Source organism: Giraffa tippelskirchi, chromosome 11, assembly GCF_054371585.1.
Source record: "Giraffa tippelskirchi isolate mGirTip1 chromosome 11, T2T-mGirTip1v1.2.pri, whole genome shotgun sequence".
Lineage (NCBI taxonomy): Eukaryota > Metazoa > Chordata > Mammalia > Artiodactyla > Giraffidae > Giraffa > Giraffa tippelskirchi.
In genome coordinates, this window is record NC_137285.1 from 27,207,220 (window position 1) to 27,221,103 (window position 13,884).

At 57.9% G+C, this 13,884-nt stretch overlaps 1 protein-coding gene across 33 annotated transcripts in view; it reads left to right on the top strand.

Annotated features, from left to right (window-relative positions):
- FBRSL1 (fibrosin like 1) overlaps positions 1-13,884 on the top strand; it is an 83,027-nt gene that overhangs the window by 54,855 nt on the left and 14,288 nt on the right. The gene's annotated exons all lie outside the window — the stretch shown is intronic.

Genomic DNA, 13,884 nt, shown 5'->3' on the forward strand with positions numbered 1-13,884 from the left:
CCCTCCTGAGAGCAGAGAGAAGGCCTTTGCCTCCGGCAGCGCTCCGACTGCCTTCCTCCAGGAGCAGAGCCAGTAGGAGCTGGACCAGAGGATGGCCAAAGTCCTGCCTTTAGGAGACCGCAAGAGCATGGGCGAGAGGGAGGACAGCGTCCACTTACAGCAGCGCCTTGGCCTCCCCCAGAGCCTGGCAGCCAACGGGCCAGGGGGCAGCTCCCTGCTCACCCTCGGGGGTACCTCCCAGGACAAGTTGGAATAAGCTTGACCTGTCACCTTCCTTGGCGCAGAGCAGATTTGAAGCAGCCGGTTGGAAGCCACCTGGGCTTCTCTGGGAGGAGGGGTCAGTGAAGGAGGAGCAAGCTGGGCATGCAGGTGGGAGGCTGCAGCCAATGGGGTCTGTCCATGCTGACTCACGCATGTGCTGGGTGCTGGCGACGCCGTGGCAGGCAGAGAGGGCGGGACGGGAGGAAGGTCCAGGGTCCATCTCTCCTGGCCAGTTTGCTCCAGTATCTGAGGCCAGATGGACCTGCCCCTCCCACCTTGCCCCCTACTCGGGGCTCCTGCCAGCCCACCTGCCCCTCCTCGCCAGCCTTGGGCTCTGCCTCTGGCTCCAGGTACAAACACAATGAGGACATTGTGCTCCCAGACACAGACAATCAGAGACCAGCTCAGCCCCTGAGGCTGACACCCAGACAGACAGACAGATGGGAAACCTCTCCACCGCCTTTCCTTCTGAGGGACCAGGCCCTGTGGGGGCAGCCCACGTTCCGGGCTGCAGGCCCCCCTCACCGTCCCAAAACGTGGCTCCCCCCACATAATCCCCCACATGCTTCCCCATGCTGCCCCCAAGTCCTGCTCTGAGCACCCGACTGCTGGCGGGGAAGGCGGCTGTGCTGCCAGGAGGCTCCGGAGCCCAGCGGCCAGATGGCTGTGGTTGGAGTCTAACTGCTTTTTTATTGGAAAAATATGGGGTGAAAAATTGTGTGGGGCTCATTAGGCAACCCGCTGGCCTGGCCAGCTGCCGTCTGCCTGAGCAGCCCAGCGAGGTGGCTGGCCAGCCAGCACCCAGCTCTCTCTGGAGGGCTGTCTGTCTGTCTGGCCTGTCTGCCAGGCTCACCCTCCCCCTCCCTGACTCCACCAGGACATGCTCCCTGTGCTGGGCTGCAGGAACAGGGCCTGGGAGGGGGCGGTAAGGCAGCTGGCTGGAGGGCCAGACGCCCACAGCCAGCCCTCCACCCTCTGAGCCTCGGCTCTTAGCTAAATATTGTGAACTGGGGGTCATGGTGGTTCCTGCAGCCTGGGGTGGAGGCAGGGATTCCAGGAGTTGGTGCTGGCTGCTGAGGTGGTCTGGCCAGCTTCTCACCCCCACTTCAACCCCCACCCCCTCTCCCACCCCAGCACACCCTCTTCCAAAGCCCCAGGTCAGCCTTGCTGCTTCTAGGCCCTCAGTCCACAGTGAGCACAGACCCCAGTCCAGGCTCAGCCTTCTCTGAACCCCCATATTTTCATCTCTGAAATGAGGCTTAGCAGGTCTACCCCTTAGGTCCCCTGTGATGACAAGGAAAGGGCACACAGACAGACATGACAGACAGCAGCTCAGTGCCTGGCATGCATCCCTGCTGCCATCACGGGGCACTGACCCTCTGGCCCTGCCACACCACTACGGCTGTCCCCGGCTGACACCCTCTGAGAAATGCTCAGCACCCAGTTCCCACGGGACACCGCTGCTTGCCCTTGGAGCGCCCCTGCTCACAGAGGTTTTCCTCCGTGTGCCTTGCCCAGCCCCAGTCCTGAGAACACCTGCCAGAGTCTGTAGGAGCCTCACCCATCCTCCTCTCTCCCAGCCGCTGACCCCCTCCCAGGCCTGATGGTGTGGGAACAGAAGCGCCCGGAGCTGGTGCTCCCCAGGCACCCCCACCTCAGCACCCCCACCTGCTCCTCAGAGGAGCAGGGCAACCTCACAGGGGTATCCTCACGAGGGTTGGGAGGGGCTGTGCACTGTGACCTAGGGCTGCTCTGCCTAGAGAGTCTTCCCATGGGTCTGCCCAAGGAAGAGCCTTTGGCAGTTTGCTCTCTGAGGGTCTTGGGCTGGCATTGGGGACGGTGCATAGATCCCAGCAAGGACTGTGATTTGGTGACTAAAACGTAGCTCATACCTCCTGGGCCCTGCCCACATTGGTTCATTCTGCCCCAGCTAACCCTCTGAAGTGACGTCTGTCCTGCAGCCCTACTCACAGCGAGGAACCTGTGAGGCCCGAGTGAGGATCTGCCAGGACTGGAGTCCCCAGGCAGAGTCAGGCACTGTCAGGCTACTGCAAGGATCCTAGCAGGCAATGGCGAGGCCTGGGCTAGAGATGCAGGGGTGGGGGCGGTCCTCGTGTCCTACAGCTGCTATAACAAATCACCAATGACCTAAAGCAGCTCAGGTTTGTAGTTCAGGAGGTCAGAAGTCCAAAATAGGTCTCCTTAGGCTAAAATCCAGAGACTCAGGGCCCTTCAGATCGCCGCACCTGCCCTGCTAGCCTTACAGGAGGCCTCACTGGGCTGAGGGCACCCAGGGCCTGGTGCAGGCGTGCAAGGTGGGTGGTCTCTACCTTGGGGCAGGTGGGGAGGCTGGTGGGAACCATGGTATTCATCAGGACACAGGCAAAGACCAAGCGCACAAAACAAGTGGATGCTTTCAGACATAGAGCTTGAGAACAAATAGGGTGGATGGGGCAGGGGTTAGAGGTAGACCGAGACAGCCCATCCCGTTCCCCCAGACTCGAGGCCTCTCCCTGCCACAGTGAAGAGTTGGATTAGCGTCCACAAGAGGGCTCTGCCCTGTGAGTCCCGTTCCCTACCCCCATCCCAGCTCCACCCCTCAGTAGGACCAGAGGCATTGCCCCACTTGATGCCTCCCACCCCACTAAGGGACCTGCAGACCAGACCCCAGTCCTCAGTCCCGAAAGAAAGGGCTTTGCAGTTCTGGCTGAAAAGACCCAAGCCTGTCTCCCGCCTCTACCACTCCCTCGTGATACCCAGAGCTCATGGCTCCTGCTTCAGACACCGGCTGAGAACGCACTGCCCTCAGGGATGGGCTGGTCAGGGTGCCCACCTCATGCTCACTGGACTCAAGCACCACACACTGGGCTCAATCCACAGCAAGTTACATTCTCAGGGTTCCAGTTGTGGAGACTCGGGGCCTAGAATCAAAGTGTGGGCAGGGCTGTGCTCCCTCCAGAGGAGCCTTCCTGCCTCTGGTGGCCTCAGGCTTCCCAAGCTGGTGGAATGGCTCCCATCTCCACGTCTGCGGTCATGCGGGCCCTCGCACCCCCATGACACTCTCCTCTGTGCAGAAGAACGCAGTCATAGGACATGGGACCCCAGTCTAGGGTGCTCACCTGGAGATCCTGGATCCCACCTGCCAAGACCCTCATTCCAAATATGGCCCCATTCTGAGGTCCTGGGTGTGCGTGTCTCTGGGGGCCACACCCAGCCCAAGGCAGGCTGCCCTGTCCTGCGCGCAGCCACCTCATGGACAGCACAAACTGCAGAGGGCTGTTGCCACAGTGCTGAGGATGGCAGAGGGGCCACTGCCTTAAAAGCTACGCTCAGCATCCCTTCAACTGTACTCCCAAGCCCATCACCAAGCTCCCTCCTCCATGGCTTTCTGAAGGGTCTTCTCGATTGCATGAAATCTCACATCTCTGGCACAATCTGCGTTTACCCCCTTGTAGCTGTTTTGCACTGGATTTCCTTTTTCTGGTCAGTGAGGAGGGCAAGCCAGCACTGAGTGGGATCTTAGTGACCTTCTGTTGTTCAGTCACTCTGTCGTGTCCGACTCTTTGTGACCCTATGGACTGCAGCCCACCAGACTTCCCTGTCCTCCACCATCTCCTGGAATTTGCTCAAGTTCATGTCCATTGTGTCACTGATGCTATCTAACCATCTCATCCTCTGCCGCCCCCTTCTCCTTTTGCCTTCAGTGTTTCCCAGCATCAGGGAAGTATTGAAACTTCAGCATCAGTCCTTACAATGAATATTCAGGGTTGATTTCCTTTAGGATTGACTGGCTTGATCTCCTTGATGTCCAAGGGACTCTCAAGAGTCTTTTCCAGCATCACAGTTCAAAAGCATCAATTCTTCAGCGCTCAGCCTTCTTTATGGTCCAGTTCTCACATCCATACATTACTGGAAAAACCATAGCTTTGACTATACGCACCTTTGTCGGCAAAGTGTTGTCTCTGCTTGTTCATACGTTTTATAGGTCTGTCATAGCTTTTCTTCCATGGAGCAAGCTTCTTTTAATTTCATGGCTACAGTCACTGTCCGCAGTGATTTTGGGGCCCAAGAAAATAAAGTCTGTCACTGCTTTCACTTTTTCCCCTTCTGTTTGCCATGAAGTGATGGGATTGGACACCATGATCTTAGTTTTTTGAATGTTGAGTTTCAAGCCAGCTTTTTCACTCTCCTCTTTTAACTTCATCAAGAGGCTCTTGAGTTCCTCTTCATTTTCTGCCATTAGAGTGGAATCATCTGCATATCTGAGATTGTTGATATTTCTCCTGGCAGTCTTGATTCCAGCTTGTGATTCATCCAACTCACATTTCCCATGATGTACTCTGCGTGGAAGTTAAATAAGCAGGGTAACAATATACAACCTTGACATACTCCTTTCCCAGTTTTGAGTGTGTCAGTTGTTTCATGTCCAGTTCTAACTGTTAAGTCTTCACCCACATACAGGTTTCTCAGGAGGCAGGTAAGGTGGTCTGGTATTCCCTTCTCTTAAGAATTTTCCGCAGTTTGTTGTGATCCACACAGTCAAAGGCTTTAGCATAGTCAGTGAAGCAGAAGTAGATGTTTTTCTGAAACTCCTTTGCTTTTTCGATGATCCAGAAAATGCTGGCAATTTGATCTCTGGTTCCTCTTAGGAAGCATTTGTAGATTTTTCTGGCCTTTGCCTCTTTCCCAACACTGGATGACTGACAGGCCCAGCTAGCATGGACCCTCAGCACTCTGCCCCGCCCCCCATGCCCTCCCCTCAGCTGAGCCTCCCAGCCTGGCTGAGAGGATTCGGGTTCCAGTCCATGCCCACGAGCTTGCTCTATGTAAGGCCACACAGCTCCTTGGCAAGAACTAACCAAGGCAGAGAAGCTGGGCCCAGGAAGCCTGTCCCCCCTCCCCCAACCCCCAAGCCACACTGGCCTCCTCACATACATAGCACCCTGTCTTGGCAGGTGTTCCTGTCACATGGCCCAGGGGCAGCATTCATCTGTAGCTCCTGCATCCACTTGCCCCACCGAGAGATAGCCACGAGGGAGCGGGCTGGCTGTCACCATCTTAGCCTAGCAGAGGGGAGACCAGCAACTGACTGAGTAGCAGTGGGGTATATGCTCCTAGGGACTCCCAGTTGTGGGTGGAGCACCCTGCATGGACCCCGTGACGCCGCCTCCCCTTGCTGTGCGTAAGGACAACAGACACACAACGTTGGTTGCTGACCCCGGAACCCTGGGTAACCGTGCTCCTGACCACAGGCTGCGAGTGGATTACATCTGTCTGGCCTGAAGGTCTGAGAGATGTCCCTGTGCCCTCCAACGGCTGCCTTCATTCTTCCTGCTAATCTAGTCCCACTCCAATCCTTTCTAGATTTCTAACCTTATTAGGTCTTCTCAGATCACACTACTCTCCTTTCTAAAGGAACTTAAAGATGGTCCTGCCTAAAGTCTGGTTTTTCTCCCAAACCAGAGGGTGGGGCCGGGATTGCAGCCTTTCCAAGGACTCAGTGCCCACGTTGGACTTAAGAATGATGTTCGACATGAAGCTGTATCATTATAGGAAGATGGGGTCTCCTCCAAGGTCTGAGGCAGTGGTAGGAGAGGCCCCAAGACAGGAGCCAAGGGGGGACATTGAGACCTTGGTCAGACTTAGGAGCTTGTTCTACCAAGGTGATGAGGCCGGGCTTGGGCTGGCGAGTCTCCTAGCTGCTCCCACTGGTTCCTGGCACCGGCCCAGCCCTCGGTTCCCACCTGCTTTCCCCACCCCCACCCCGGCTCCTGGAACCTGTTACAGCCAGGGGTGGGGTCTCCAGGTAGCTGGAGAGGCTGGATGCAGCCTGGCTGATCATGTGTAGGACACATGACAACGGAACATCTTTGGGGGCCCAGAGGATTCAGTTGCTCAGTTGGGGATGGCGCCTGACCTGGTGCACCCATGTCACCACCTCAGAGCTCTAAGCTCCGTCACCAGCTACTGGCTGACGTCTCCCATGGAATACTCCCTGTCCCCACGTCTGGAAGGATCCCACCCCCTTTCATCCCCACATCTGCTTGTCACAGCAGCTCCTAGTCCAGCTCCTTGCACCCCACCCAGCCCCTGTGGCGGCTCCTACAGGAGCGCCTTCTTAATAACCTCATCATCTCTCTCTTCCTCAGACTCCACACACACCTCTTCCTGTCACTCAGCACAAATGCCTGAGCTCCATCATGGCCTCGAGGCCCTGTGCCCCCACCCCACCTCTATGGAAGGCCCTGCCAGGTTGTTCCTGCCTCAGGGACTTTTTGCACTGGCTGTGGCCGCCCCAGAGGACTTTTCCACAGACCTCCCCTCAGCTTGGCCCTTCTCTTTCAGGTGTCAGCTCAAAAACCCCTCATAGGAAGTCTCCCCCAGCTGCCATTCAGATCACCTCACCCTTTACTGCCTGCCCACCCTGTCTGATTCATTGTCTGTTTTCCCGGTGTATTGCCCGTCACTGCCACTGGGCTGAGGCTAACTCAGGCCTGCTGATGGTGCATCTGAGCAGCTCTGGAGGCCCAAGGGCTTGTTCTTCTGCATACCATCTCATCAGGGTCCTGGTTGTGAGGATAGCTGCTGTGACAGATTATCACTAACTTGGTGGCTGAATACTACACTGTTGTCTCTCAGTCTGTGGGAGTCAAGTGGACTGGACTGGTCCCTCTGCAGCTCCAGGAGAATCCATCTGTGGTGTTTTGGAGCTTGGGAGGGGCCCACACTCCTGGGTTCCTGTCCCCTTCTTTCATCTTCACAGCCAGCAGGGCAGCATCTTCCCACCTCCCTCTCCCACTAGTAAGGACCATGTGATTAAACTGTGCCCATGAGGTCATCATCAAGGTTGTGAATGTTGGACCATAACGAAGACTGTGTGCTGAAGAATTGATGCTTTTGAACTGTGGTGCTGGAGAAGACTCTTGAGAGTCCATTGGACAGCAAGGAAATCAAACCAGTCAATCCTAAAGGAAATCATCCCTGAATATTCATTGGAAAGACTGATGCTGAAGCTGAAACTCCAATGGCCACTTGATGTGAAGAGCTAACTCACTGGAAAAGACCCTGATGCCAGGAAAGATTGAGGGCAGGAGAAGGGGGCGACAGAATGAGATGGTTGCATGACATCACTGACTTAATGGACGTGAGTGTGAACAAACTCCGAGAGATAGTGAAGGACAGGGAAGCCTGGCCCTGGGGTCACAAAGAGTCAGACACAAGTTAGACTGAACAAAAACAGCATGGGGTCATCTCCCCATCTCACAGTTAATGGATGACCAGCTTTAATTCCACTTTGCTGTGTAAGGTTCACAGATTTCCAGGCTTAAGGCCCTTTTGCCGCTGACCCCAGAGAGGTACATAGAGACACCCCACTGCATGAATATTTTCCCCTTTGCTACCAGAGGCCTTGGAGCTGGGCCAAGTGCTAGAGCCCAGCTGGGTCATGGTGTGGTGGGCACAGGAGCACACAGGCCCGCAGACCCCCCAACCCCCAGCCTGAGAGTCAGGATTCTCCCACCAGAATCCCGAGTCCTAGGTCCAGCCTCTGTTGCCTTCCTGGAGGCAGAGCATGTTTTGGCTAAGCTCACAGACCCCACGATCAGACTGCCAGGGTTCAGATCCCAATTTTGCCACATACCAGCTCTATGGCCTCCAGCAAGTCACCTCACTTCTCTGTTTCCTCATCAACAAAATGGAGGTGGCTGTAGTATGTCCTCAAAGATAAGCATGAGGGCCCTGTGATTTCATGGTTAGAAGCCATTCAGCACAGTGCTGCTTGGTACACAGCAAGGGCCATATATATGCTATTTTTATGGCAAGAAACTGAGTGTGGAGGTATGGTGTTTTAGGGGGCAGGGTAAGGGGTAAACTGGTACATGTAAATAGTAGGTAATTCAACAGAGCAAAAGGAGTTAAAAGCCCCACCTGGAGGCCGGCACCATCAGCCTCTTGTTCTGTGAGGCTGGAGGTTTATTGTCGGCTGTGCAAGTGCACGTGTTTGCCGGTGTTTTGCCGCCTTTTGAAAAGGGCGGCGCTGGCCCAGCCCTCACAGCTCTGGAACTGGTTCCCTCAGTCCCAACTGAATGGCTGCACTCTTCCCTCCTGAAAGGACCCACCTCTGATCGTTCAGCCTGGGGCAGGTGTGTGCAGGCCCTGAACCTAGGCTCTAAGCTGTGGGTCCCTGGATGCCTCACCAGAACTGACACCCTAGTGCCCCCAGTCCCACAGCAGCTTAGAGGTGGGGCTCCCAAACTCCTTCCACAGCCATTCCATCCCATTAATCGCCATGGATTTTTTTTTTTACAGCAAGTTTCATGATTGGGAGTTGTGCTGCTGGCGTCTGGGTGTTGCATCTGTGCGCTGTGGAGTGGAAGGTGCTGCCCCATGCACCTGGATCCATATGGGGCATTGTTTTGTTGTTCAGTTGCTTAAGTCATGTCTGACTCTTGTGACCCCATGGACTGTCGCCTGCCAGGCTGCTTTATCCATGGGATTTCCCAGGCAAGAATACTGGAGTAGGTTGCTGTTTCCTTCCCCAGGGCATCTTCCCGACCTAGGGATGGACCTGTCAATCTCCTGTGTCTCCTGCATTGGCAGGCGGATTCTTTACCACTGAGCCACCAGGGAATGGCAACCCACTCCGGTATTCTTGCCTGGAAAATCCATGGATAAGGGGCCTGGTGGGCTACATATAGTCCATGGGGTCGCAAAGAGTTGGACAGGACTGAGTGACTAACACACGTGTACTCGACTTTATAAAAAGGCAGTTGTTCCCCCTGGATCTCAATTCTTTTGGTCCACGGAGTGGCCAAGTGGCTCCGGAATAGTGGTCAGGGTTGGCGTGTGCTGTGCAGTTTGCAATTACAGTAACTACTGGGACCTCTTCTCCCACTTTGCATCCCCATTTCGCCGATGGTGAAACCGAGGGCAGAGCTTACATCAGACAGATGTGGGGGCTCTGTTGTCCTTCAAGTCTCAACTGCTCGACCTCGCGACTCTGTGACTGTTTTCCCCTCTGTAAACTGGGCGTAGGAACAGTCCATGTTCGTTGCTGTGAGCATCGGAGGAGTCAGCCCTTACATAGTTCGGTGTAGCTGGCACCGTGCCCTGACTTGGTGGCGGGGATGGCACAGCGATTGCTTTAACCCAAACCTGCTCCCCGGCGCGGGCAGATCCACGCCTCGGGGCTGGATTAGTCGGGCCTGCCCGCGCCCCGCCCCCGCCCCGCCTCGCCGCGCTCCCTCGCCGCCGCCTGCGCGCCCGCTAGCAGTGCGCCCGCCGCCGTCTCCGGTCCCCGTGCCGCGCCCGACGGCGCCCGGGACCCCAGTGCGCACTGCGAGCATCCCGGAGCGCGCCAAGTCGGCGTGGCGGTCATGGGTGACCCGTGCGCCCCCGGCCTGGGTTCCGGCTAGGCAGGGCGCGACGGGAGAGGGGCCACCTCGACAGTCCAAGGCTGGCAGGGCCCCGCGCTCGGCCGCCGGAGTCCATGCCGCCCAGCTTCGTCTCTGGCTCTGGTCCGAGGACTAGCGGCAATCATCAACAGAGCGCGCGGGACCCAGGGCGCGCGCGCGGTGAGTGAGAGCTGGTGACTCCGGGGAGGCACTCAGGACTTTGGAAGCCGGGATTGAGAGAGCCGCCGCCCCCTCTAGAGGACCGAGAGAGGCCCCCGGCGCTCTGCTCACTTCTGCTCTCAGGAGCCGGGCGCGCGGAGACCCCCAAGTATCTCGGCCTGCGCCCCTGGGGCGCACGTGGTGGCAGACCCGCAGAGGGTCCTGAGCCTCGGCCAGGGCGCAGGGGGACTCGGGGCGTAGGCTGGGCAGGGCGTTGGGCAGGTGGGGGGGCGCGCGCCTTTGTCTGCTCCCCGGCGCGGGCTCGGCCACCCGGGTTCCCGACGCCCGCCGCGTTCACCTGCCCAGAGTTGGAGCTCTTTGTCTGGGGCGGGGCGCGACCGGAGGAGGTTGTGCCGCGTGTCTGGGCCGAGGCTGCCCCACAGGTTGGGTCCTCACAGACAAAGCGCGCCTTGACCTCCGCCCGCAGCTGGGATTGCCTACCTCTGGGGAGTGAGTGCTGGCCCTGACGTCTTGGTACCGAGCTTGCCCCCTCCACGGGGACCTCTAACCTGTCCTCTGGCCGAAGTGACCCTTTTCTTCCACCCCTACACAGGTTCAGTGCTAGCGCGGGAGGATACCCACGCTGCCTGGGTCATGTCCTAGTAGATAATTCTCGGGAAGTTATTAGCAAGGGTGTAGTGGTTGCTCTGGGACTGCTCGCCCGCCTTGGGTCAGCTAGTCGGCTCCAGACCCCTTGTCCTGGAAGGGAAATCACTGAAGGACCTCGACCTGGGCATGTCCCAGCAAGGGCTGGCTTTATACCTATGCTGGCAAGGGGGCTGGAGCCCGGGCTGTGGCCCCAGAGATCCTGGGGCCTGAGGATTCCTGTATTGAGTGCCTTCTCCAGTGGGAGTGGTTGTGCCTAGCCAGGTGTCTAGGCCCTTGCCATGTGGTGGAAGCCTGCCAGGTCCCTGCCTGTGACCCCTGTGGGGACTTGGATCCCTCAACTTCCCTGAGCAAACTTTTAACTTGAGCAGTGTGGTCTGGGGACCAGATGGGGAAGGGAGAATGGCCTGCCTACTGCCTCCTGCCTTTGCCTGAGCAGCATCCCAGGGGTCTCCAGGGCTAGGGAAGACCCTCCCCCATTGCTGCTTCTCACCCCTTCTTCCACTCCCCCCTCTTCTGCTCCCTTGACTTTCCCAGGGTCTGGGGCGCCACCTCCTGGCTCTGGGAGCCGGTGCTCCTGCCTGGGGCCTTGAAGTGAACTGGAACTGGCCTGGCTGGGCCTCCTCCTGGGCTGGGCAAGGGCGCCTGCAGCCTTAACTGAACTTGCTGCTCACCCCTTCACTCCTGGTCTGGGAGGGACCCGGGACAGTCGTGCCCCACGAGAACAAACTCGTTTTCTCAGAGTGATGTCTCTGCCGTTTCCTTCCCATACTATCAGCCTTGGTGGGATGGAGATGCCCTGTTATATCGGAGGAGGGGGTTCCAGGGAGGGCTAGCACAGAGGGTGCAGCTGAGGCACCACCTGCCAGGAGGTAGCCCCCCTTCCCCATCCTGGTGGCCCAGCGACCGCACCCTTGGAAGGTAATGACAGCTTTGAGACTCAGCCCTTTGGCTCATTTGTTTCACCTGCTGAAGGCATGTGATCAGGCACCCCAGGAGGTGCTGGGGACCCCTGTGGGCTGCCTGCACGGGGCCAGGCTCAGACAGGCTGTCAGGGCCACAGGTAACAAAGACCTTCAAAAGGGTGTCCTCGGCAGAGCCTAGCGGTGGCCCCTGCTCCTGTTCCTCTCATCTGGGGGGCGCCAAGTGCCCACTCATGCCCTCCTCCCGCTGGTGCAGGGCAGCAAGCAGAGAGGATTTAAACCTGCACCAGCGAGGGAGGCACCCTCAGACTGAGGGGGTCTGGGAAGGCCTGGGGGGACTCGACCGAAGTCCTTGGGTCAGGGCCCAGGCAGGCCAGCTGGTCACAGCCTTTGAGGGGTGGGGGAGAAATGCACACTGTGGTTTGGGGCAGTAGGAAGGCACTGGACTGTTTTCAGTCCCAGGGTGACTTGTTCTAGTTTGGTCTTGAAAGATACTCTCAGCTGTTATGTGGAGAGCTAATTTGTGAGACTGTTAATGAGACCAGCCATTAATAATAATTACAGCAGCTGTATGGCCTCAAGTGCGGGTGACACCGGGACCCCCTCCTGGGGTCATGGTGAGGGTCCAGTTCTCTGAGGCTGAGGCCCTGGGGGGTCTTTGGGCGGGCCCTGGGAGTGCAGGAGGGTAGGTGGCTTTTGGGCCTTCACAGGAGGGTACGGAGCTCCAGGGGCACCTGACCTCATGCCTGGACATGCAGTCGTAGCTCCCAGCAGAGCTGGGGCCACGCCTGGTGCCGAGCGAGTGGGCATGAGGTGTCCGCATCCAGGCCCTGGGTGGTGGACGGGCAGCACTGCTGACCCCGCCATGCTGCCCCTCAGACTCCCAGCTCGGGTGGACCACTCACCCCCGTGGGGTCTCCTTGAGTGAGGCACTGATCCAGGCGTTCTAACAGCTGCTGCTCACCACGCAGGGTGCCTTGGGAACCTATGGGAAGAAGTCACAGCCACAGCCTCCCTGCTACCCCCTGAGCTCCGATGGGGGAGGAGCACCCTCGCAACCACCCTCCATGCCGGGGCCTCCCAGGGGGGTGGGGGGGGCAGGTTGGTAGTCTCTCCTCTGGTCCAGTGCCAGTCCAGCCTGAGGCTCAGTGAGCCTGTTTTCGGGCTTTTTGCCACCTGTTTTCTTTCGGATGTGGGGTTTCCAGGCAGGGTTCGGAGGGTGACCCCACCCTAGCACGAGGTGTGAAGGGGCATAGCGGTTCTATCACGGTTCGCTCTGCACATTTCCATCAGCAGGTCTGGCGTGACCCTGGCCCAGGGAGCTTCTTCCAGCAGCTCCCGCCCTTTCCCTGCAGACCTGGCTCCAGCCTGCGTGGGGCCTCCCCCTGACTGGACTCTTGTATCTGTTTGTTTACCTGTCATGTCTGTTCTTGCTTTCAGTTCTTTGGACAGATGCCCATAAGTGGGATTGCCGTATCACATGGTAGTTCTGTGGTTAGTTTTCTGAGGAACCTCTATACCGCTTGCCACGGCGGCTGCACCGTTTTCCATTCCCATCAGCAGTACACAAGGCTTCCAGTTTCTCCACACCCTCACCAAGCCCGGCTGTTTTCTGTCTTTTCTGATGGTGGCCATTATGGGGCACAGGGGGGTCTCATGCACCTCGGTACTCAGTCACCCACCCCTAGTAGCAACCACTGGCTGCTTTCTCCCCATGGAAGTCCAGGACGGGGCATCCACAGACACTAGGGACACAGTAGCAGTGCCCAGGGCTGGGGGAGATGTGAGGATTGGGGTGAAAGTGAAAGAGCATGTGGTTTCTTTTGGGGTGCAGAAAGTCTTCTAAAACAGGTTGTGGTGCTGGTTGCTCACAGCTCTGTACTTTCAGTGAGTATGTTGTATGATATATGAATCATATCCCAGTAAAACTGTTTTAAGCCACCACCAACTAGGGAGACAAGATCTGCTAAGAACAGCCTTACAGGGCTCTGCCTGTGAACCAGCGCAAGGGCCACGTCCACATCCTGACTGTCCTCACCAAGGCCCTGTGCACACACAGGAGTCTCCCCAGGAGGGGAGAGGCTGAGCGGGGTCGGGGGCCCATCAGAAACTACCACGTTCCTTCCTGAAGCAGGTTGGCCCCCTCTCAGAGGGGCCCACTCCACCCTGGACACTTGGTGCATATGGTGGCTGTGGTCCCCAGACCTGTGACTCAGGCTCTCTGAGGCCTGGCAGGTGGCCTGCAGCCTAGGGATGGGGGGCATCCCCACTCTGTTCCCCCCAACCCCGCTGCCTCCAGTGCCAGGCCCAGGGGTGCCTTCAGGTTCCTGATGCTGGCTCTGCAGGGAGGCACCTAGATTCCCCAATCCTGGCTCCCCACCCAGCAGGGCCCTGAGCCCCCACATCCCTGCTGAGAGGGGATCCTTGGGTCCCTGATCACAGGCCGAGTGACCTCTGTCTCCGAGTCTGCTGGACCTGGGTGT